The sequence below is a fragment of the Manacus candei genome, unplaced genomic scaffold (assembly GCF_025592945.1).
Source record: "Manacus candei isolate 608988 ecotype Guabito, Panama unplaced genomic scaffold, ASM2559294v1 h1tg000014l, whole genome shotgun sequence".
NCBI lineage: Eukaryota > Metazoa > Chordata > Aves > Passeriformes > Pipridae > Manacus > Manacus candei.
The window spans coordinates 14584649-14610000 of record NW_026138062.1 but is presented as its reverse complement, the minus strand read 5'-3'; positions in this window follow the sequence as shown (position 1 = coordinate 14610000).

Genomic DNA, 25352 nt, shown 5'->3' with positions numbered 1-25352 from the left:
AACTGCAAAAAATTATTTTCAAGGGTTCTAATAGCACTATTAGTCTATTAATCTACTATTGTAAAATGTACAAAACTGACATATTTTGATCCTACCAAAGGGAGAATCTGGCCCAATGGGGTCAGAGGAGAATGTAGCAGCATATGTATATTGTATAAATACAAATAAAATAGATCACAAGGTACTCAGAAAATGACAGATACTTTAATTCTTAAAAGGCTTAGACTTTCAACCCCTTTAGAAATTATGAAATAAAGAATAACAAAAAAACAACCCCTCATTATTATCCAAGCAGAAGTGGTATAAGATCATTTATCTTGATGGATGTCACCTTAGAGCACATATTATCCCTATCTCTCAAAGTGTTTTTTCCCCCTTATTTCATCTCTGACATTCATTGTAAATTTAATGATCCACATACGATTTGCTGGTGTCTCAGTCTGGTGTTTTGAATCATGAAACTGGTACTAAATTTATGGCACTGCAGTACCACTTAGTGAATCATTAAGCAGTACAGTGATTTTAACGATTTGGATCACACTGGACCTCATCACTGTATAATGAGGTTCCATTTAGTATAAATTTTATGTAAAAATTCAATTTGCAAACCAACAACATGAAACTACAACATTTTTTCTAACCTGACATCACATTTATTTATTGTGATTTCCACCAGCGTTTCATGTGGGGAAAGAATATGCTACCTCATTACAAAAATAATTTTTTACAGTTCTCGCACCACTGAAAAATATATACTTTCAGACTGGTATTTTTGCAGAAACCTATTCTAAAACATACACCTCTAGAGGTTTTAAATGTGGTTATTAGAGTATGCTAAATTAGACTGCAGTATTACTGATGTAGCTAAGCACTTGAAGAAGTGATTGTTCAAAGGGTTCCCAAACACTTCTCCACCGTCTAAAAGGATCCACCAACACAGAGGGGAACATTCATTACTGCCCAGCTCGATAGCATTGGGTCACCCCTTTACCATTCACAACATAAACCCTGTTTCTCAAACCAAAGACTTAATGATGCTGAATGTTTATTAATTGCTTCTCTAAAATGCACTGAAGGAACTAACTAGATATATGAAACGAGCCCAAATACAGATTCCCCACTCTGAGCATTTTTGCATTGTAGAAAGTGTACTGGGTGCAATGAAGCTAATGTACTGTTACAGTTTCTATAAAAAGTTTTCCATTTGCAAACTAGTAATTTTTGGCATTGTTTTCAGTAAAGTTTGCTTCTCAAATTGATTTTCATCAGACAAAAGCAATCTTAAACCTTCACAGATAATACTTGGATCATTCTCTGGTTCCATTTCACCAAAACTCTTGGTAGGATTAACTAATATGGTTGGGCCAGAGACCAAAAACAGATGAACATTAATGGGAAGGAAATACAGTTCTTGAAAAGATTGATTTTTTTTTTTTTCAGTTCTTTTGGGTCAGGTGATGTGGATTTAAGGAACTTGAGATGTAGTTAATCAAGTTATAGAAACACTGCAGTATTTTTGAGATGGTGTAAAACAATGGGAATATACTAAAAATCCTTATATTAATTGTTAGTTCAACAGCACGTGGCAGCTCAGACTCTCCAAGTACTTTACAGATGCCAAAGGTAACAAAAGAGGTGAGTAGGGTGAGAGAGGAGTTGTCTTTTTTTATTTCCAAAGGAAAAACAAAAACAATGAGTAATAATCACCATGCAGCAAATCAAATGTATATAACTTTTAAATAAGCAAAGTAGCACAATGGTTCTACCAAAGTCTTCAAAACATCCTAGAATGGTGCAGGCGCTTTTCTGCACGACTACCCTACTCAGATGCCCACTGCTAGAAACAATACACAGAAACTTTCTGTTAAACAGCATCAATGGCTAAGAAATACATGATACTACTTACCTGTGCATTTTTTTAATGGAGGGGAATATAGCAGAGATAGAAGCCCCTCTCAGCCTTTTATCTTCTATCTAATGGTGCAGTTGTAGACATAATATTTTATGGAACTGGGAACAATCAGTAATCGGACTTGAGTGACAGTAAATCTGGTTATACAGAGACGTGTAGTTGCTTTAGAGTTAGAAAGAATAGTAGAAAAAAATGCAACATAAGACCTCTAGCAAACGAAATATATATTTTTAAAAATTTACAATTGAATCCATACTTGTAACAGTGTTTAGGAAATAATAAGGCTTGCTTTCATCTAGCTGAAGGAATATACATGTGCACACTCTCACATAAAACATATTCAAGAGCACTCTCATTCATAGGTTAGAGAGTACCAGAGCTAAACAAGCTCAGTTTCCTATGGATTTGTGTGTCACAGCTGACACCCTCTCCTGTTACAGATGCTACGTTTCCAGTGAACATTTCCTGCTCACAGAAAGCACATCTGCTTTGTGTGGATTGTCTGATGTCTAACGATGATTGAACAGTGGTTGCAATATTTTCTTCAACTGGATCACTAACAGGGTCCCTCTCTCCAACTTTGCAATCTACATCACAAATTTCCACTGATCCATGAAATATATACTGTGCTGTGAAATTTGGTCAAAACTAACTAAAGGATATTGAGAGGAGGGGTTGAGGGAAATAATCAAACTGATCTAGACTAAGATAGTAGAAATACACAAGATCTTTTTCCTTTGTGATCAAAATGAAAAAAAACAGAAAGTTGGCTTAGCAGTTTCCTCAAAGGCTGCCTTTTGTTTGAATTAGATGAAACATTTTAATATACTCTTGACCTGTTCTCAAAACTTTATAACGACAAGGTTTTTTAACATGTTGTATCAACTCGACACAGCCAGAGTATTCAAATGAATTGGTGTGAAATTTTTCTTTCAAGTGGATGCAGCAAAACCACAAAAAGGCTTTGGAATCTCAAAAGGATGCTTTTGTTATAGCATGAGCCAGAACAAAAAACTTTTAAAAGATAAAAAATCTGGTCTGCCAGGTGAGACAGAGCAAATTATGAGGGTTGGCAAAGGCCCCCCAGCATTCACCTCTGCCTGACACACTCTGCAATTACCAGCTGCTTGTATTGGTTTCCTAATGAAAAAAATGGGTTTTGTGGATGAATAAAGATCTACTCATCCATCAGTCCTGGTCAGCTCCTGGTCATTGACAAAACTCTGGTCAATTTTAGCCAAGCTTGATAAAGTAATAGAAGAGCCAAAGATAATTAATTGGAACAAATCTTTTGGGAATTAGCAGATGGGCTATGAACAGTCTCCGTAGGTAGCCATAAGCCTGCCGACCTACCAGGTGTGTGTTGATGGCCTGCTGGCACACGTGTAGCCTGGACTCAGAGAGCCCTCTGTGACCACTTGCCCAATTGGGAGTTCAAGTATGTGGGACTGTGGGCACTGTAACAACAGAAGAGGAGCTTATAGGAGGTGTGAAAGAGAATTGCAGGTGGTGCAGTAACAAATTAATTAGTTTATTAATTTAGAAGATGTAAGATTCACATCCACAGGTAACTAAAAATCTCCACAACTCAATGACAATTTATTTCCTCTTATTCTGTTATCTTGCCAAATTAACTTTACATAGTTAGTGAACAAGTGATAGATACCCTTTGGAAAACAGGAACTAATGGTAGCAGCAGCACTAATTATTTTATTGCAAGGACTTACTCTGGTCATTCATATTATCCAAGGCATCTGGGCCTGTCTCAGTTTGAGATAATTTGGAGGGACGAAGACTTCTGACAGAAGTCTACTCCCTCAGATTCAATACCCCTGGTTTTGCTAGTACAGAGAGAGAGAGACCAAACATGCCAAGATGTAAGTGAAAAAAATAACTCTTTATCAAGAAGAAATACTAATAACAATACTGATATAACTGGGTTAGACCAACCAATGAGGAGAAACTTCCCAAGCCCCACTCACTGGACCAAATCGAGATGGCTGCTGACCTCCCCTACCTGGAAAAATACACATGTGGTCACAGGACAGAGACAAGATGACTGCCCTTCCATGTGGTTCACCTCCCCCTTGCCTGGAAAACCTAGAAGAAATGGTTGGAGAGTGAGCGCTGGCTCTTCAAAGAAGGCAAAACACCAAAAAACCATGAAGGAATATTTAGAGAAAAGACAAAAGAAAAGGTGGATACCAGAAATTTTGTGTAAAGCAAGACAGGACCATACAAGCAGTGTGACCAATACAAGCAGCATTTATGACAAATAATACTTTGAGTGATTCCTCAGCAAAGGCTAACTAACTGACAGGTGAGCAGGACAGCTTTTTGCTGGCTTCCTGGACAGCTTTATTCCAGCTGATATGGAGCACACAGTTCATCCAACATGAAGATTAGATATCTAAACACATACCAAATAAAGCTTCAAAGCACAGAACACAGCACTACTCAGAAAAAAAAAAATTATGGTTGTAGCTCTTGGACTATGGGAAGGTAATGGTGTTCAGAAAAAATCACTGTGTCAAAGGTGACTCGTGATTCTGGCCAACAGTCTAAAACATCACAAAGGTTAATGCATATTTCATGTAAAACAGAAATTTTACAGGCAATTTCAATTATTCACCTCATAAATCAGCATTTTTTTTTAATGTTGGCTGGAATCTATCTCAAGTTTTAATTATTTCTCTTATGAACTACAGATAGTCATGTATAGTCTTTGTTTTAAGACTAAGACAAAAGCTAAAAGGTTTCAAAAATGTAGTTTCGAAATGTGAAATTATAATTTTTGTGGCAGTGATTTTGCAAAAAAACAAACAAACAAACAAAAACAATAACAAAAGTACCCAAGCTAACCCTAAAAAAAAAAGGGAAGACACACACTCCTCCCTATACACACACACAAATCCAAGGTTTGTCACAGATGAGCTGAGGGATGAATAGCATTTGAATACTTGAAAGTCTGTGTACTCTTTGATTTCAGACAGCTTTGTTTTGCCAGCTGCATTTTCAAGCATTCAGAAAAAAATAATAGACACAGCTAACTTGTTTTTGGCATCTTACCCACAGTATGACTAGATAAACTTGTATTTGTCTAAGTTTTTATTCAGTCATTTGTTGTAATAACAACAAATTCTTCTGCTTAAAATTTAGGGTTGTATGCTGCTGAGTTTTTAAAACACTTTGTAATGTTTTACAGTTTAGTTATCTGGGACTATCTATGTATCAGGGTATTGTCATCTCCAACATCAGCTTAGTGTGTTTTATTCAAGATCATAATGTGCTTGGCATGATATATTTATTTAATTTTAATTTGACATTTAATTCCAATGTAATAAAAAATCGATATCATAAAACCAAAGAAAACTTTCCCATGGAAAGAATTTCCATTTTTTGGTCACTTCCATTTTTTCAGGATGTTTCTCTTTTCTACACACAACCACACCAACCCCTTTACCTACAAGATTATCTCTTACTATATAATCTTAATTTTATGGTTTGGTAGCAACTAACCATATGAAAACAAATAAGAAGCAGAAATTTGTTTGACAGTGGCATGACTAATATCGCAAGAAAGGCTGAATGAAAATGAAAATGAAAAGTAAGATACTGTTAAATAATATCACCATCAACCCAGTCATTCATGGAGGTGTCTGACTAGAGCAAGATAATCAGAGGCCTTATTTACAAGAACAAGTGGACTGCAAAAGAAATACTAACTTTACTAATTCTCAGGCCGTAAATTAATTTCCTGCACATAAAGACCTCATATTTTTCCATTTACAGATATTTGATTTTCACAATATTTTTAGTTCAGACACTTCTGCTACCTTCTTTCTCTGTGCATCCTCCATGATAGCAATGAAAAGTTTAAGCGGTTTTGGTCCACAGATACATGTGCTTGCATTTAGTCTATTATGTTGAAACAACAGTAGCAGTAGAAAGCTTGGAGATAATTCAGTTTTTATGAAATCCCTAAGGAGCCTTAAATTAATGGACAAAATAATATAGTTATAGAAATTGTTTTCTATATTGTTGCTAGTTATTTACTTTCATACTGAGTTCTAAAATACTCTTTTTAACACTAAGAAACTTGAGATACAGAATGACTTATTCCTAACCTCTGAAATTCATTGGTAGGCCATTGTTGATCTTATAATTCAGATTTTAAAATATCTGATAAGGGTTTTTTTCTGCTCCAACAGTTTTAATTTTGCAAGCCACTGGACCTTAATGTGAGCTAATCTCTTTACCTATTTTGTAGGGGGGTGGGAAATCTAAGTAGGCTTTTTTGCTTAAAATAACGACTTTATGTGTATGCACAGCAATTATTGACATTTCATAAAGTTCATATTGCTGTTCTGTACATCTCAAATGTCTGTATCAGGCCTCCAAAAAGGAAAGAAAACACTTTGAAAGCAGAGTCTGAATGAGACACTAAGTTAATACAGGAGAGAGTCCATTTTAATAGCACAATTTTTGCTTTATTGCATTGTATTTTGAAGAGACTAGAAGATTTCCATTTTCGTCCTCTTTTACACTAGTTAAGTCTGTGTGTCATAGTTTAGCCCCAGGCAGCAACAAAGCACAAGCAGCCACTCACTCACTCCTCCACCAGTGGGTCTGGGGAGAGAACCGGAAGGGTAAAAGCCAGAAAACTCATGGGTTGGGGTAAAGACAGTTAAACAGGGAAAGAAAAAACCACACATACAAGCAAAACAAAACAAGGAATTAATTCACTGCTTCCCAAGGGCAGGCAGATGTTAGACCATCTTCAGCAGAGCACGGTCCCATCACACCTGACAGTTACTTGGACAGACAAACACCATCACCACAAACTTCCCCTCTTTTCTCTTTCTTCCTCACGCTTTATATACTGAGTGTGATGTCATATGGTATGGAACATCCCCACCTGGGGTCACCTGTCCTGGCTGTGTCTCCTCCCAACCTCCCATGCACTCCCACCTTCGTTGCCAGCATATCTGTATAAAAAGCAGAAAAAGCCTTGGCTCTGTGTAAGCACTGCTCAGCAAATAATAAAAACATCACTATATTATCAACACTGTTCAGAACAAATTCAAAACACAGCCTCATACTAGCCACTGTGAAGACAATTAACTCAATCCCAGCACACTGTGCTAAAGATATTCTGCATGGAAAGTAAACATTCCTTCTTGTACTACATACAGAACTATAGGAAACATTGCATTAGGAGAAAAGAGTGATATATGTCCAAAGAATCCTTAAAAAAAACAGGAAGATAAATGGATTCATGCCCATAAACCAGTTGAAAAACAGAAAAGTGAAATTATCAAGTGTAGAAATATTACAGAAAACAATAATGGTCTTAATGTGTGGTATATACTTATATATATATATATATATATATTCACAGACTGTACCTGCAGCTTCAGTTTCTACTTAGCTCGGGCTTGTACATAGTTGTCTGATATATTTTTGAGGGTTGCACTTGAGCCTTGTGCAGTGTTAACTATAGCATTGCCTAGATTAGTTCACATTGTGATGCTTTGGACCATAAAGGACTGTATTGGTTTCCATGTTTTGTTTAACACTGACTACTCAGTCAGCACTTAATGATGAACCCAAATCTATCTAGTGGTCATCAAGCGAGAATTTTGAAACTGAGAAATAAGAATAAATTTGAAAAATAAGAAAAAGTGCTGTAAAATAATAATTATAATAACAACAGTAATAATGGTAAACTCCTCAAGCCTGGGTTCCAAGTTGCCATTCTGTTTCATGGGACCTGCAAAGTTTGAAATTACAATTTGAAATGCCATTTTATAATACTTCTGATATATTCTATTGTGAGACAATCAGAAAGGGAAATGTTCAACTATTTATAAACTTAATTAACCAACTTGTGCTTTATCTACCTTTATGGTTTTGTGAATTTCGGCTGTATCACCCTCAGCCTTCTCCTCTACAAACTGAAGAACACAAGCTTTTTAAGTCTCTCCTCATAAATCAGCTACTCTGCCTCCTAATTCTCTATACTCGTAAAATTCATTATGTCCGTCTATGGAGAGGCCAGAACTACCCAAAATACTCAAGATGTTGAGCTGACAAAGTTTGAGACAGTAGGAAAATGATAACTTCTGGTTTGCCCTTTTGTTCCTTTCTTTGAGATGACCATCATTTTGAAGGCTTCTCTTTGGACTTTCCTTGCCCACCAAACTGATAATTTCACAACTGACCTTTTCCATATCTGTGACTTCCAAGTTCGTGTTCAGCATCACAAACACATAGTTTTAACTTTTTTTTTCCTAGATGTTTTACCCTTATCCGCATTAAACTTCATTTGCCATGTTTTTGCCCACTGACTCGGAATTTTTAGGTCATTCTAGAGTTCTTTGTTATCAGTGTACCATTTAACTGAAGAGGGTAACATCTACAAAGTGAGAGATTTCTTGTTCTAGCCCCTCCACTGAGTTGTTGATTAAAATGTCCAATAAAACTGATCCAACCAACTGTCCATGTAGTACTTCAGTATGGATTTATCTCTATTCTAAAAAGAGGCTAGTGAGGCCTGTCAACTTTCATAAAGGAACCTTTCTTCTCATCCTATGTCATCTCAGTTTCTTTAAGTGGAAAAGAAAAAACTTGTCAAAAATGTTTGAATTTGGAAAACTTTCAAGATCTCTCTAACAAAATATATGTTTAATGTAAATAACTATAGCAAATTCCAGAGGTTTGAGGGTTTTTTTTAAAAATCAGTTTTATCAAAAACTACAATCTTGGAAATTTTCCCAGAAAGCTAAAATAGAGAAAAAAGTTTCCTACATTAAAAACAGTTGCTGCAAATAAAAGAAATGCATGGAATGTCATTCTTTTATTTTACATGCACCACATGTCCTCTAATACCTATGCACAATAGGGTGCAAGTTTAATGACTTGCTTTTTTGTGCCCCTGTTGTAATTAGATATTAGGGGACATATGGCATGGTGAAGACTTAGCAGTGAATTTTCTTATTTTGATTGTTTTCTGCTACAGGCATAATATTACTTCAGTGATGATATCATTGAGCAAATTAATTCACATGTTGATTTCTAGATTTATAAACTGAAATTCCTTTCAGATTATGCAAAACCCAAATGTGTCACTAGTATCAACAAGTGAATTATCAATAAAAAAGAGTATAATCAGTTCAAAGGATATAATTTTAGACACCATTGTGAATGACACATTTATGCCTCAAATTACAGTCAGAGTTCAGCATTGGTGAAGGAGTAGCTATCTCTTTGCCTTTCAATATCTTCTCCTTTTACATGCATACACACTCCCCAAGTGGGCATCCAGCCTCACATCTTCCTCAGTTCTTCCTCTCTCATTCAAGTCCCTGAGCTATGTCACCTTTGGTATCTATACACTTTATTCAGTGCGTCTGACAATATTTTTCATGTTTTATTAAAGGAATTTTTGGTTAGCCATTGTTTTGGATGATGCAATCCCTTAAAGAAAATTATTTTTGCATATATAAGCAAACTATGTATGGATGAGGTATTAAAAATGGGGGGAAAAAAAGAAATTTCAAGATTACATAAATACAAAAAAAAGAATTGAAGTCAAACTGCTCTATAGTGTTCTTCTTTAATCTTGTAATGTAGTTCTTCACTAATTATATACAATTTATTGCTAAAGATGGCAGGCACATCAGTGTATAGGGGTTCCTTGGGGTTTTTTTGGGGTTTTTTATATGCCTGTTATCAGACAACACAACTAAGTGTTTTTCAGTTGCTGTTCTTCAGGCAAGATAAATTTGCCATGTGTTTTAGAGGACATATGGTATCTCAGTAATTCATACTGCACTAACCTCCTAAACAGATTAAAACATTTCTTCTTGCATGACAAAAGCTGACATTCTGTTTCCTCGGCTGGTAATCCAGGGGACATAACTAACACACAGCAGTATGAAGCTATATCAGCAGCATGTGATATTTCACCAGTGCACACAACAGGCACCAGTTTTGCCAAGAGTCATATTTTTATCATGAATCTTGCAATAGTTATTTTTTTTACCCAAAGTACTCATTTTCAAACAGTGTAAATAGATTAGAATTTTAGAGTGTGTGTATTTTATAAATATGTCACTATCTTTTCCACGGGCACTGAAAACATGTTCCTAATGCCTCTGAAAAGCTCAACATGCAGAGAGGAAGGACGAAACACTGATTTTTTATTTCTATATTATCTTGTGTTATGTACTACAGTTTAATATCTGTGGAAGGAATAATACAAAATCTTTTCATTTAGCAATTGGCATCATTGTGATGAATCACAGTGCTGCAAATCAATAGCATCTTAAAGTTAAAAAGAAAACAGTAAATTACTTCAGAATTGTCATGAGCTACCAAAAATATCATGGGAAAAGTCAAGGAAGAGAGAGCAAACATTGAAATCTGTAAAGACTTGTCACTGCTTCTTTTGATTGACAACACAGTTTCAAGAGTGGCATTAATGTTTTTACCCATCTTTTCGATTTTCATTTTAGAGAGAATTCTGCAAATAACTATCCTAAGGGGTATAGAAATGTTAGAAAATTTACATTAAAAACTCTATACAAGTGTTCTACATTTGACATTGAATCTATCAGGTAGAAGTTGCAGAATTGTTAGGTCAGCACTACAGTTTTTGACTAAGAAGAGAGACTAAGAACTTCTCCAAGTCTCCGTTCTTAGAAGCACTCCTGGTTGCTTGCCCTGTCCCAGTGAGCACTGGGACTAGATCACAGTGTATCGAGCCTCCCAAATGAGCCATGAAGATTGATAAAATGCAATCTCAAGTAGCTGCTGGCACCTCCCTGTCAAGCTTACTAATGAGTACTGTGTTACTGCTAGAGTCAACTGTCACATTATCTCCAGGCTAATAAACGGATCCAGTGACAAACAATACACAAACAAAAAGGAGTTGATAGAGGATCTTTCCTTTTAACTCCATCTCTGCATGTCCCTAGGACACAATCAAATTCTTGGCAGAGGTGATTTTCATGTTGTTGAAAGAAGTTTTTCATTGTTTGCTGATTTATGCATTTATTTATTTTTAGTTGTGAGCAGCAGAGGCCAGATAAGTAAAAATATTGTGGGTCTTTGTTTAAAAGTTAAATCCAGTAAATATGTAATATTTTTTTCATGATTTTCCTCGTTTCCTGTTTGTAGTGATGACTGGAAACAGATATGCCAAATCTCAGGACAAAAATCCTAGCTGAGGTACTCCCTGCACTACAGAAAACAACAGAAAGTAAAATTATCTGCAAAAATTGGGTCACAGAAAAAATCAATTCCTGAAGACTCATGTCAGATTTAAGGAACAGCAAAGTACCTGTGTAACCTTAATTCATCACCTTGATGAGGGTCATTAAAATAGTTTGAACGTTGACAATTTCCAAAATTCTCCTCCTGATGGTGCCTACCAATGAATGGACTTTTATAGCATCCAATATTAGAGGCAAACAAATTTTAAGCAACTGTTAATGTCATTTTCAAATTCTACAGTGTTAATTTTGGAAGTTACTATGTCTGAGAAAACTCTATTTCTTTGTGCATAGATGGTACACTAAAGAAGCCAAAAATTTATCATTGCCTAAGTATGTGATTTCCCAATTAAACAAAAAAATCAAACAAAAAAAAAAGGAAGAACTAATAAACAAAGTCAGAAAACACATCATAAAAGCCATGAAGGTAAAAATGAAGTCTACCTCTTCATGACCTAGACTCCAGAGGGAGTAAGATGTTTGTTTTTCAGTTGTGCAACCACGTACCATACAACTGAAGGGTGTTGCAACTGAGCTACTCTGTTAACAGCTCTGGACAGAAGTGTCCTTTAGTGCTTTCAGGCTTTCCTTCCCATACTCTATAATGTCCAGGCACAGCTCTTCTTCTGCTTTGCCCACTCCAGTTCTTTCTCTATTGCTATGAATTTTTTCTTCCTTTGTCCACCTCTGCACACGTTCCCTCTAACATGCCTTTCTCTAGCTCTCGTTCCCTCTCTTCTGCAGTGATTCAGACCACTTCTTACATTTGAAAATATTGGTGTATTTGCTAAAGAACTGATATAACCTTCTATAAGGTTAACTTTAGATGTTAAATACAAGTTAAAAAGACCAGAACTTTCTGTTACATGTACCAGAAGTGGTCCCACACACAAGTACTAGAAGTAATGATACTTGCTTTACCCCAATAAACACCAGTTCCTTTCCTATAGTGGTATTTAAAAATACTACTTTTGCGTACACATCGCATGGAAGACTGAATTGCCTGAAGATGTTTTAGAATTCACACTGAGCAAAAAATAGAGGAATATTGGTTTCTTTATTTTTGTTTTCTATTGTCATTTGAGACCTACTGTAGTAACAATTTTAGGAAATGAAGTTCTCTCATTTAATTGAAATTATCACACATAAATTTTTTGGTAGAGTTTTATTGTTTTTCAAATCACTTGGACATTTCACACAACAAGGAAGAGGAATTTGAACAGTAAGGTAGTTCACCAAAGGTACCAAAAATGTAAAAGAGTTTTTGCTACTGGTGTCTCTTTATCATAAGAAGACAAGGTTAATATAAAAGAATAAATCAATTTCCGATGTCTTGAAGTATCTGCAGAAAACAGTATTGAATTTATATCTTGCCAGTCTGGACAGAAACTCCAAATGCAATTTAAACTTATAACACAGTATGCTGTGTAAGTGACACTTCATAAGCAACATTATTACCAGAGATGTTTTAATGTATGCATATCAGCTCATGAAGCTCATGTTGCTCCCTACGAGTGGTTCCCTCCCAAATTCAGGTCCTCCTCTATAAAAAGCCCAGTGAACTATATTTTAAAAGTAAAGTGGAATAATTAATGGAATAATGTGATATTTGAATCATTCATGTAACAACCTTGCACATATCCCTATGTACTTGTACTCACTGCATTAGAGGAAATCCTTTGTGAAAGGGCAGAATTTTACTGCTTTTTTCTGCATTTCGTAAGGAACACTCTTCCTTTAATATGTCTTCTCTTTGTGCTATAATCACAAATATCAGAGGTGAAATACCAAAAGAAAATGGTGCTGCTTATGCTGTCCAATACTACTTCACACTGATTACAGCAGAGACAAAATTCTTACAGTAGAGATAAGGGAAAGCTATTCTACATAGTAATCAATACAATTTTGTATTTCTTCATCCTTAGATGCTGGAAGTTCAGGCTATTTATTTAGGCTACCTATAGATTTATGGACTTTAATAAATTTGTCCAAGCTTACTTGCATTTTGTCAGAGGTATAAGTCAGTAGGTGGCTCTTATAAACCTCCATCTGCAAGTCACCACTATACATCTATTCCCAAGCAGTAGTTCCTGAAAGTAAATTCTTCTCTTTCAACTCTCAGACATCTGTGTTAGCTACTAGTTCTCAATCCAGTTCCTACCAGCTATGTGAGAAAAGAGCTTGTCAGTATGGTTCATTTTTAAATGTTTGCTGGAAATTTCAGCATGATAAAACTTGGAAAAGAAAAAGCCACAATTTTCTTCCCCTGAAAAACATTGTCCAAAATTGCAGTCAGGCACATTTTGCAACACAGTGGGAAACAGTACTATTGTTCTAGAAATGATTCCAACACTTCAATTTTCAACAATTTTACGTTTTTCAGAAAGAGTACGTGCAATACAGCAAATAAATAGGTATCTACATAAATATTCTTCAACAAGAAATCTGAGCTTTGTACATTTACTGTCTGGAGAGCTTGCTTTTGTTTTATAAAAAACAGTCATGAAAGCCAGGCTGCTTCTGTAAGTATGATACCACAACAAATAGTACTGCTGGCTATCTCTGCTTTGTTTTTATGTCCTGCAGAGAGTGACATCTGTGTGCAAATTAACAACAGATTTGTATAAGCTAGCTGTGAATGCAATATTTGGGGGAAAAAAAGGAAACTTACCTATAAAATAATGGATGTAATGATGTAATTTAATTCAATTTCAAAACACTCTTGTTACCTTCTAGGTGTATACATTGTTAATAAATCAAAGTGTGTAATACTAACTTCAAGTTTTATATTTGAGTTTGTACTGGCTAAAGGCACCCTTGCTTTGATCTGCACACAATGTCTATAGAACTAAATGGCTGGTGTTAAGGACCTGAAATACACGGAAATGTTTAGAGGTGATTTACTGTGGATTTCTTCTAATCTGGTCCACGAGATGAACATAAATTAGCAGCTGGAGTTCCTTTAGTGGCTCCTTTGTGCTAATTTCATCCAAAACAGAATCCAATCCACGCACTCTTAAAATTGTTCTGCTATACCAACCACAACATGGAAAGTCGGAACAATTTGGATGCTGACTTTTAAAGTATAAAACATTAATGCAGTCACTTCCACTAAAGTCAGCCAACTCAAAGCATAGTGCATCCCCAGATACTGAAAAAGTTTCTTCAAGAAATAAGATTGTGAATGTATTTTTCTCAACAATATTAATACTATTTGTATTTGTATTTTTAAAACTCCTGAAAGGTGAGAAAGGTGTCTAATCCTGCCTGATATTAATAGGAAATCAGCTTGCCTTAATGCATAAATGGTGTGTGGAACAGGAGCTGGGAAGTCGTCCCACTCTATTGCCCAGTTAGTGCACTGCCCATGAAATCAAGGAATTTTGTACCCTCTTCTGCTCAGTAAAAATGTCATCATCTATGTAATGCTGTAGCCTTTCAGCAAGAGAATTTGTATCACCTCTGCAAAGCCCATCATCTCACTCAACCTGGAACAACCAAAAGCTAGGAATCTTTAGTGGCATTTGAGGGGTTTCAGAAGATCCAAGGCATGCAGGACTAGCAGGACTAGCAGAGGAATCACAAGAGACTTGTGCCCTACTAAGGCAGTAGACAGAGGCCTGAGTAGGACATCTCTAGGCACCTGAAGTGACACTAAATACCTGGGAATCATTTTAGCGTGGCAAGCAGTGCCTTCACAGTCTCACGAGGCTATGAGGGGAACAAGGGATTTAACTCAGAAGAGAGATGTAACATTTGGATGGCTGAAATTTGAGGGAGAAATGCTCTGCACAGCTTGTTGGAGAGGATAACCTGCTGGGAAGGGGCATTTCTTGCATTCTTTGTGGCAGGCACACGATTTGCACTTTAATTTCCTATTGTCTAGTTGAGTGCTTTATCCCCTGAGCTAGTAAATTAGCGGCACCAAACCCACCGTCTACATTTTCGAAAGAATGTGGGACAGCAGCTATTGCTGTGGTTTTGGTAGAAACAGACCTTTACCTATTGAAAGTGTCCACTGGTGCAATGTTCCTTGGAGAATATGGAGAGAGGAAAATTCAATTTAGTGATCCTAACAGCTAGAAGACGGTCCGCCTTGCCAAAAGAGAGGCAGCCAGAACCTGAACTGAAAGCATTAGCAGGCCTCTCCTACTGAAGTCTGAGTCATAAAAGTACTTCTAGGCAGGTGTGAGCGGGACCAGGAAAATCGAGGTTTCTGGTTGAGCTGACTGGCTTTCCAATGCTTCCTTTTTTAGGTTTCCAAACTTAAATTACTCATCATTTACTGCCAATAACACCAGATGTGTGTGCAGGAATGTGGTAGATAACCATGAGGCAAAACATGGCTCCTAAACCCCATCTTTACTAAGCCTCTTACCCCCGGCTTTATATACTGTCCTGAGTTTAACTTTCTCACCTGTCCTGTTATATTTCATAACTATCTACTCTTGTTATTTTCCCCTTCATGACTGGCTGTGAACTAATAATTTAGATGTGAGTTCTTTCTGAAAATGTACCTTCTGTTTAAAGTATCTAAGCCTTTGATAGTTATTAATGCACACACAGCAGCAGAGGGATGCTTATTCACAATGGCATGGTACAGCTATTAATGATACTCAAAGGACTGAAAATTACCATTTCGGATGTGTCCAGAGCAGTAAACTGGTAAACAAGCCTGCAGTTAGTGCTATGGATGGTTTGAATCAACAAGGGTGAAAAGATTTGGTTACTCTGTGTATTAGCGTTAATAGGAATAGATTATAGAGGAATATTTGTGATGTGACCTTCTGTGCACTAATTGAAATAGTATTCAGAGTCAGCAGTGGAGTAATCAAGTTAAACACTGAATCATAAATCATCATGAAAAGTGCTGTCACAACTTAGCCATTAATGCCCTGTATTGCTGAGTAGCCTTACGAAAATATCTGCTATGCCGATCTCTAGGTTAATAGGAACAGAAATGGCATTTAAAGACTATTTGGATCAAATCTGCTCTGAGGTTGAAAGTGTTACTCTGTTAATTTACTGGTAATTTGAAGTGATGTAGTTAGGGTTAGAAGCAACACAGCTGAGCCCCACATAGCTAAACAAAGGGTGGTAGGAATTTGTCTAATATTTAATTGCTATAAAATGCAATACACAACTTTAATATTTCTATAACTGTGTACCTTCCACTTTATCCATCAGTTAGCATTTGGCATGGAGGTCAAAATCAAAACACATAAAAATTTAACTTCATGATATGGTTATGCTACTAAAGCAATTCAGGAAGAGACTTCTATATATTTTACACATAGATGGTAAAATCTGATTTTACTGTTGTTATGAAAGCTGAGGGCCTTTTAACAAAGGATTTGTATAAAACAAAGTACTTTGTATTATTTTTTTAAATGCAGAGCTTTTAATCTTGTATTTGCAAGAAGGAGAAATAAAGCTTAACCTCCAGAATCAGAGATAAATACGGTTTCCAAAGGCAGTAAATTTATTTAGAGTAATTATGTGATTCAGGTTTGATCAAAATAATAAGCATAAGAAATATCATAGCTGGAATGATGTATACTTTTTCTAATAAAGACCTATGTCTCAACACTGGCAAAGCTTGTGCTAATTTGATTCGTTACTCATCAGATTACTTAGACAACTAGATGCATAATGTTGGGGGGGGGTATCTATTTATCATTATTTGCTTCAAATATTGTTAATTAACATTAACATAAATTACACCAGGCATCTGGTACAAAGGAACTCATTTTGAACAATAAATAAAACCAGTCCTTTAAAAAACTTCATAAATTTTTACTTCAAGAAAACATAAAAATGTACATTCATATAAATATATGTCAAACGCAGTTGTGGTATATTGAAAGCTGAAAGTAACAATATTCCATACACAACTTTTTCATAAAAAAATCAACAAGAATGGTTTTCTATAAAAGGTATCTATGCATGAACAGGGAAGCATAATAGACAAAGTTTAACTCTAATAATAGACTGTAAAATGAACCAAAGTGTTTGACTAACTGCAGTTCATTTTTGTACATTTATTTTTTACTGGCATGTGCCTATGAAGTTTTCCACACTATTGAGATTAAATTCTGTTCTCTAGTCTATTGTTGTAAATTAGATTAATGTTATCCCAGAATTTCCGTAAGTAAACTGACAGCAATATTTAGCCATAAAGTCCTAGGTGTTTGTCTTTTTAGTGATAAGTGACAAAAAAAATAAAAAAGAAGTTAATAAGAGAACTACAAATGAATATAGACATGCAATGCATTTCTAAACAGAAAATGACTAGAAGCAACTGCTAAGTACAGCTGCCACAAAATCTATCTGAGTTTGCAAGGACCTGACATTGTTTTGTGCACAGCTCAAGGAGATTTTGATAGCTGATGTATTCTGAAGTGTCCAGTGGTATTGGGATTTCGGGTATATTTTCAACATTTGCTTGAGTACTTTCTTTCTTTTGAAGTTCATATGTCAGATACAATATTCATTCATGGCTAGGCTTCGCAAACGAAGATTTGGGAAGGACTTTACCCACATTTGCTGGAAGCACACTGGTGGCTAAAAAGACCAATGCAAGATAGACAAGACCGGTTGCAAAAGGCACAGCAGAAAGACTCCTTAGGTGGTATCGACAAGACACGGTTCTTTCTGTGTTGTCTTTTCTCCTTGAGAGTGATCCTGCGTGCGTTCTCAAAAGAAGCAGCGGCGTTAGAGATGGTGTGTCTCCAGGCCTCCCGATTGAAGGCCAGAGTAGACCCGTGATGAAGATCAATATGGCCAAGGCTATAATAAAATAACCAATAGATGTGTTATGGGTTTTACATCACACAACTTTATCTGACTGCCAGGATCTAACATAATACCTGGAGTCAATGGTCAGAAACTGTCACTTTAAGGAAATGATTCATTCGCTTACTTTAGGATAGACCTAGTTGCCCTACTGAAGTGTCTGTATCTACTACAGATGGTCACACAGGATAGACCTGTTCATTCTAAGATGCTGAATTTGTCATGCAGGGCAGCTAGGGCATGGTTAGGTTTCTTTAGCACAGAAGCCTAATACCATTTGAGGGAGGATACCCCAAATGCCTGCATCTGCCTGGACCAAGAGTTGAGGAACAGATATAATGATCTCTAGGAACAGCAACTGGAGGTGGAGGTGGTACCACACAGCATCTCACATGATGTTAGGCTCCTCTGAGCAGGCAACTAAATCAGGCACCTGCTCTGGTGTGATGAATTTCACCCAGAAATTTGAAACAGGTTTCCTGCAAACAGGTGTGGTGGCGTACTGCTTGGAGAATTGAATTAACTTAAAATTGGTAGGAGAGTAAAAAATGTAATTTTTCTCCTAACAAAGCAATGAAATTCTGGTAAACTATGCAGTGGTTCACAAGTGAAAAATCAATCTTAAAATACCAAAAATTATAAGTGAAGATAAATAAACTTGTGTTCTTTCACCCCATTATTATTTGCTTATTCTTTCAAAGGTAACTTTTGGCACATCTTAGCATCTCTTTTAGTACCTGGCCATGTGATGTAAAAAATGGAATGTTTATATTTTGCATCATTTATTATGAAATCTTCCAGAATTTGCCTCCACAAATGTTTATAAAATTTTCTAGGGTATTGTCTAAAAAGCCAAACAACTGTTTCCAATTTGGATACAGTGTAAACCTAAATAAAATTACCAGGAAGAGCTTCTTCCCTCACAGAAAATAAATTTCAAAGCAATAGCTGTATCTGAAAATATTCTTGATTTTTTCAAAATATTTTCATTTAGTAGCAGGTTTATTTCAATACTAAATTTTGACCACTAAAACTAAATTAAAAGCCCACTAAAATCTATTCCTTAGGATCACCTTGCTGCAGAGAAGTACTATACTTGCTTTATGATAATAGCTCTGGTGGACAATGAAAAATCAATGTTTGGAACAATTTTGTAGGTCTGGGCAACAGAAGCTCACCCCTTCATCCTGCAAGTCAGCTCAACTGGCAACTGAAATGATACTGACTTACTCCAACATAAACTTCAAGGTAAACTATACTCTGTGGCATTGATTATTTTAAGGTTACGCTACAAGAGTATTTTGGTTTCAGGATACGATCACTTCCACCCAGAAAGTAATTTCTAGGCCCTTACCATCTAGGTGATACTAACAAATTATACCTGATACAGGACAATATAATTTTTTAGAACTTTAAGTAATAGGAGATTTCAAGCAATTTATTTCACTGAGTTTTACGAGAAATTGCAATTTATTACCTTTTCTGGATATGTTCATTTTTAGCTGTTATTGCCAAATTCAGCCTCAGTATAAAAGGGTATAATTCTATTGAAGTCAGTGGTGGTATATCAGTGCTGCATATTCCCTAGCTGGACAATGAAGCTGTAAATAACCAAATACATCAAAAATAAAAATTGATTACTCTATTTTATAGTCTCTTAGAGTGAATAAGTTTATGATTTAAAGCTGTGTCATAATAAAACCATGTTGGGAGGAAATCAGAGAGAGAATGCACCATAATGGGCCAAATCTAGCATTCAACCAGAACAATTACATTAACTTCAGAGAATTGTGCTCATTTGAGAGTTTATTTTGATTTAAAAAGAAGGGGAAAATATATCACTGATTTGCCTTCTTATTTGCCCATGAAAAGGTATTCTGTATTTTCAATGGTATTCTGTATATGCTTTAAATTTAAACTTTGTTCCTAATCAAAATTGATTAATAAAAAGAACAAGTTATAACAATAAAAATGTATTTCACACGTTTTGTGCACGTGTAACTGTCAGTATATTAGAAGCTCAGACTTGCTTTATGAACACTAAATAATTAGATCTGTTGGCCAAAGAGGAACCATGGACAGAAAAATCCAATTGCATTTCCAGAATAACTGGCAAATCTTCAGAGGTTCAGGAAGAAGAGAGAGCTGTCATTTACTAAGAGCATTTGTCAACCCTAACTGCCTGTGGTGGCTTTTTACTGTCTGATTGAGATTTTTGATGGATACTATTTTTGCTACTGTTCTCTTATTCTGACTGCATAATCTTTTTGTTTATTTATTTATTTATTATTGTGTTTATTACATTTAATAATATTCACATCTTTGTGTTTGCCTACTACTCCATTGCCAATACAATTTGTACCACCACATAGGTTCAGTAGAACAAGAGCCAGTGCCTGGCCCCAAAGACATTGAAAATTTCTCTAAATTATTCACACAGTTCTAACAGGAAATCATTCTTATATATTTATGCATGCACATAAGTGTGTGTGTTTCTATATATAAATAAAAACAAAATAAATAAAAAGTCAATGAAATATAGATTACACAGTGTAGCTCAATGTTCTGCTTTGCTATAATCTTATATAAATCCAGCTTATACAAATTTAGCAGGTGCTTTGAAATTTATACATATAAATGTAAATTATGTATTATTATGCACACACAAATTACATTTTCATACAGTGTGCAGTTTACCTCATTTGATGCTGAAAAATACGTAATTTCATTCAAGGTAATGATAAAGGAGGGAAAGGACATATATGTTCACTTAAATTGTTAAAGCTGATTTTTTTTAAAGTCTGAATTAAAAACCTACTGTAGTGACCCTGTCTTGCACAGTATAATACCCTAAAACTTCTAAGTCACTCAATGATAAGAGGCTGATCTAAATGCTTCCACTACATTAATCAAATACCAGGTCTAATTAAAAGAGCCATGCACAAAGCTTTTTCAAAATGTTGCTCAGGTATTGCAATAATTTCTGATCACCCAAGCCTGGAAGACAAATAATTAGAGCTGCCAGAGCATTCTGATGAGTGATGTCAGCATCTTCAAGTGACCTTCCCTCCACTAATTAATTTTCATCTTAAGAAAAGAGACCCTGTTGTTGCACATTATTAATTGAGTTCACTAAAAGATGCGCCTGATTAATTTTTGTTGATAATACTTGTCATTCTATGCAGCGGCTGTAATCATTCTATTGGGTTTTATTTTTTTAAGTTGATCTAGGTCTTTTACAATGTGACTGATACAGTATCTTCCATACAGAATGCTGTGCGTAAGGCCGTAGTCTATAATGTGAGTACACAGCTTTCATTGTTGCTGAAAGTTTAGGTCAAGTGGAACTTCGTTGTCTAGTTTGCTAACTCATTTTCAGTTGAGTTGATAGAAAATTTTCCCTGCTACCTCCTGGTTTAAGGGATTCACACCTTTTTCCACATACTCCCCATCTCTTCCCCGCCTTGCCAGCCAAAAAGCTCTGTGTAGCTGGCTCATAAAAAATACCCAGGAACCCATGTGGTCTGGGACAAAAGCCGTGGTCAGAGGGATGATAGTGAATGGAGCCAGAGTGCATGGCTGAGCCTTATCCACAATGGATCATCAAAACCACAAGTTTGATCTGTCCCAATTAGAGTTCTCCCTACCAATGGTCACGTCTGTTTTGTGAGGCCATGGATTTCAGTACAAACATAGTCACCACGGGGGTTTGAGTATGGGGGGCAAGAGGGGAGACATATGTTGCCAGGTAGATGGTAACTATGATGCAACATCAACTGCATTTGTTAATTTAAATATACCTACAGACAGAGAAATAGATAGACTCTCCCAAAATAAGTGAATAACAAAGCTACAGATGCATAACTGTGTCTTTCATTTCCTCATCTTGATTTCAGCAGCTACTCTAAAATTTGGATCTCTCAAACTCCTCTGAAACTTATCTAGTTTGTATAGTTTGGCATTTGTAGGTCCAACGAGAAATGAACACAAGGACAACCTGCAATTAACGTTTCTTTCACTTCCATAGGTCATACTTCATAATTTCATGTAATCATTCCAGACCAATGCTGTTCTGTACATGGAGAGACCCATACACCTGAACATATCGGGGATCTTTAGTGCTTGTGAAACCCATGCCTACAGTGAACACAGCTGAGCATAATGATGTGTAATAATTTGCAGTACATTACTGAGGATTTTTTTCAGGATGTGAAACTGATTTCCTCTTAAATGGTCTAAAAATATATAGGCAATGTAAGCCATGAAAATACACATATTTTTCCCTACTTTGAAGAGTATTTTAATCATGTTTTAATCAAGATAGCCATGATTACCAATTTATCAAATATCAATTTAACAACAAAGATTATGGAAATTTTCCCCAAGCCAGCGAACAAAGTATGATTAAAAGAGTTCTTCAGAGAAATGTGATGAAAATATGCTTAAGTCTATTCTTCAGCTATGTTCTAGCACATGAAGGGATCAACATATTGTAAAAGCAGTAGGCTATCTAGATATAAAAAAGAAAGGAGAGAGAGTTATAAGTTGTAGTAAAAATAATTATTTTACAACAGATTTGAAAGTCTCTTTTCATATACATTCAAACTTAAATTGCATTTTCTGCACCTCAGACTGTGATGAAAGCAACACTGTATCTTTATTTATCTTTGTAAACATTCTTTATTGAGCAGTGTGATTCCAAAGTTTGATAGACATGTAAGTAATAAAATTATCTGAATGTAGAGAAATATTTGTTACCTTGAAAATTTTTAAGTTACCAAGTGTGCACTTAAAAACTAGTACCAAATTTTAAATCTGAGACTGTTCTTTCTAAAATCTTCTCCAAAAAGAAATATTGTTTTCTGTGTTTTCTTTTTGTCCCCCTAAAGCGCTGTTATTACAACTGTAATAGCAGCTTTGATTTTTCATTAAAGAAGATATTGATACATAAGCAAAGACATTAGCAGAGACCTATTGGCTTCATCTCATTTCCTTTGTTTTTTCTTTTTTTGGTTAGATACAGAAACACAGATCCCAGTGATTAGATCCCTTTTGCTACCTCAAATTGCTCTTGATGCTTTCTTCAAACAGATTCACAAAACACCTAAAAGACAACAAAATAATCTTAATGTAACTAAGCTACTTGCCTCAAGACCTGGAAGGATGATGGGGAAAAAAACATTTTTGTATTCTTAAATAATTTGGATACTGCCAGAAAGAGGATGAGATCATATGCAGAAAAGACGACTTTACAGAACAAGCTCTGAAAAATTCAAAATTTAAAAAATAGACAGTTTTTTGTACCCTCAGCCTTTTCAACTTATTCATCTTGCTGGTACAGACATTTGATTCACTTAAATAAAAAAGGAGAAGCCCATGGCACAATGAGGGCTAGGGAATGAGGACTACCCCTTTCAGGGAGAGCTTGACATTGCATTAGCTTACTCACAAAAGGAGATCACGTCCTCAGCTTTACTGTAAATTTTGCCCATGTAAATATCACTGAGTAATGTTTTTTTGACAACCACACTACACTCACTTTCTGCTTTGGATTTCCTGCCTGGGAAATTTCCAAACCTGCTCCTAGTTCCAAAAAAACTCATTGCCTGGTTTTCCATAAAGAGGTTTTCCATATCTGAGGTCGAAATCATATCCTAGCTTTGAAATCATATCCCAGTTTTGAAATCATATCCCAGCTGTAGACATGTAAATTAAGTATCACATGTGAACTGGGTGTCAAAACTCCCAATATACTCAGTGGAGGGCAAGGATTTGTTCACTTCCTTAAACAAGGGTGTTTGGAGACACCATGAGAAGTTCAAGACAACTGTTGGGATTGGCAGATATGGCATAGTACTTCTAGAAGACCTATACACTTATGGAGAGACAGCCAAGGACTGGTGAAATATCTTGAGGTGTCTCAGAAGGCATTAGATAGATGGCCACTGTAGAGGCCACTGACTGTAGTGATAGTTAGGCTGACTGTAATGGGAGCTCAGACATCTCACTCCTGTTTAACTACATTTAGCTATCAAGTTGTGAGCCGAATTCAACCCCACTTTGTCAGATCTAAATTAGCAAATTGTTCTGAAAGCTTTTTTTCTCCAAACTCCTTCTATGGCATCTTCTCTAATTAAAACACCAGGTTAGCACAGTGTAAGCAAGCCATATAATGCTGCCCCCATCTAGCCCAGTTTTTATATTTGACACCTCACAGACAAAGAACTTCAAACTTCTTAGAAATTACTGCTAGTTCTGATTTGTTGTTCCTCACTATCTTTAGCTACAGTACTGCCTCTGGCTTCTGTCATCAAACCAGCTACTAGATGTTTTTGCCTTTTGCAATCGTTTGCCAGTCGAGAGAATCTCAGCAGATACTATTCAGCTCTGGTTACTTCATTTTAATAAGAAAACCTGCCCCTGTGAAGAGCCAAATTGACTTGTGAGAAACCGACCTGATTCACTCAGAACCAGGTAGCCCAATACACTGATTTTCGCTCTCTGCTCCCCTGGCTTTACTTTATTTCCCCAGAATTAAAGCTGGAGTGTAAATACCAGCAATGTGCTTTGGAGGGCTTAAAGAAACTACCTCGTCAGCTTGCAGAACCATTTATCAGCTGAGTTGTATGTTTTGTTTCCCTTGTACAAGGTGATATGAGTTAGTTGAAGCCACTGCACCTCACCTTACTTCTCACTGAGAGGAACCTTGATTCCCTCCATGCATTTCCATTTGAATTAAATGACAGAAAAAGACATTTTTACAGACCACTGAAAAACTTTACAAAAATCAAGAGAAGTTCAATCTTGCCTACTGTGCTCTCCCAGATATCCAGCCTTGTAAAATGAGTTTTCCGTTCGATATCCAAAAGAATCTAATCTATCTAATCTGTGTATCAGCGTGAGTCCTCACTATCTGGGTCCCTCGATGTTTGGAGGCACTGACAGTTTCAACCAAATCTGATCCTATAAGCTCATAGAGTTCATATTCAAGTGGAAAACAATTGGTATTAGTGCCTGCATTTGGGAGAAGTTTAAGAAAGGGTATTTATCTCCATTAAAAATTAGAGACCCCGCACTGGAGATACTTGCAGGGACTGCTCCAGCCACAAGTAAAGCAGCTCCTATGTTGCTGGATCCCAAAGTATCCAACCTGGAACCATAGGCTTGTAGAAGGCTGACTTCACTCCCACTGCAGAGACTTTGCTGTCTATTACAGATCCCCAGAGTTTCCAACATTTGCACTAGGCCAATGACAGAAAATGATAAAGTTTTATTGCTATTGTAGACTTTTCCTATTTAGAGTATTCTCAGAGTGATTTTCGGGTGTAACTCCACCAGCTATGCATGTATGTACACACAGTATATGT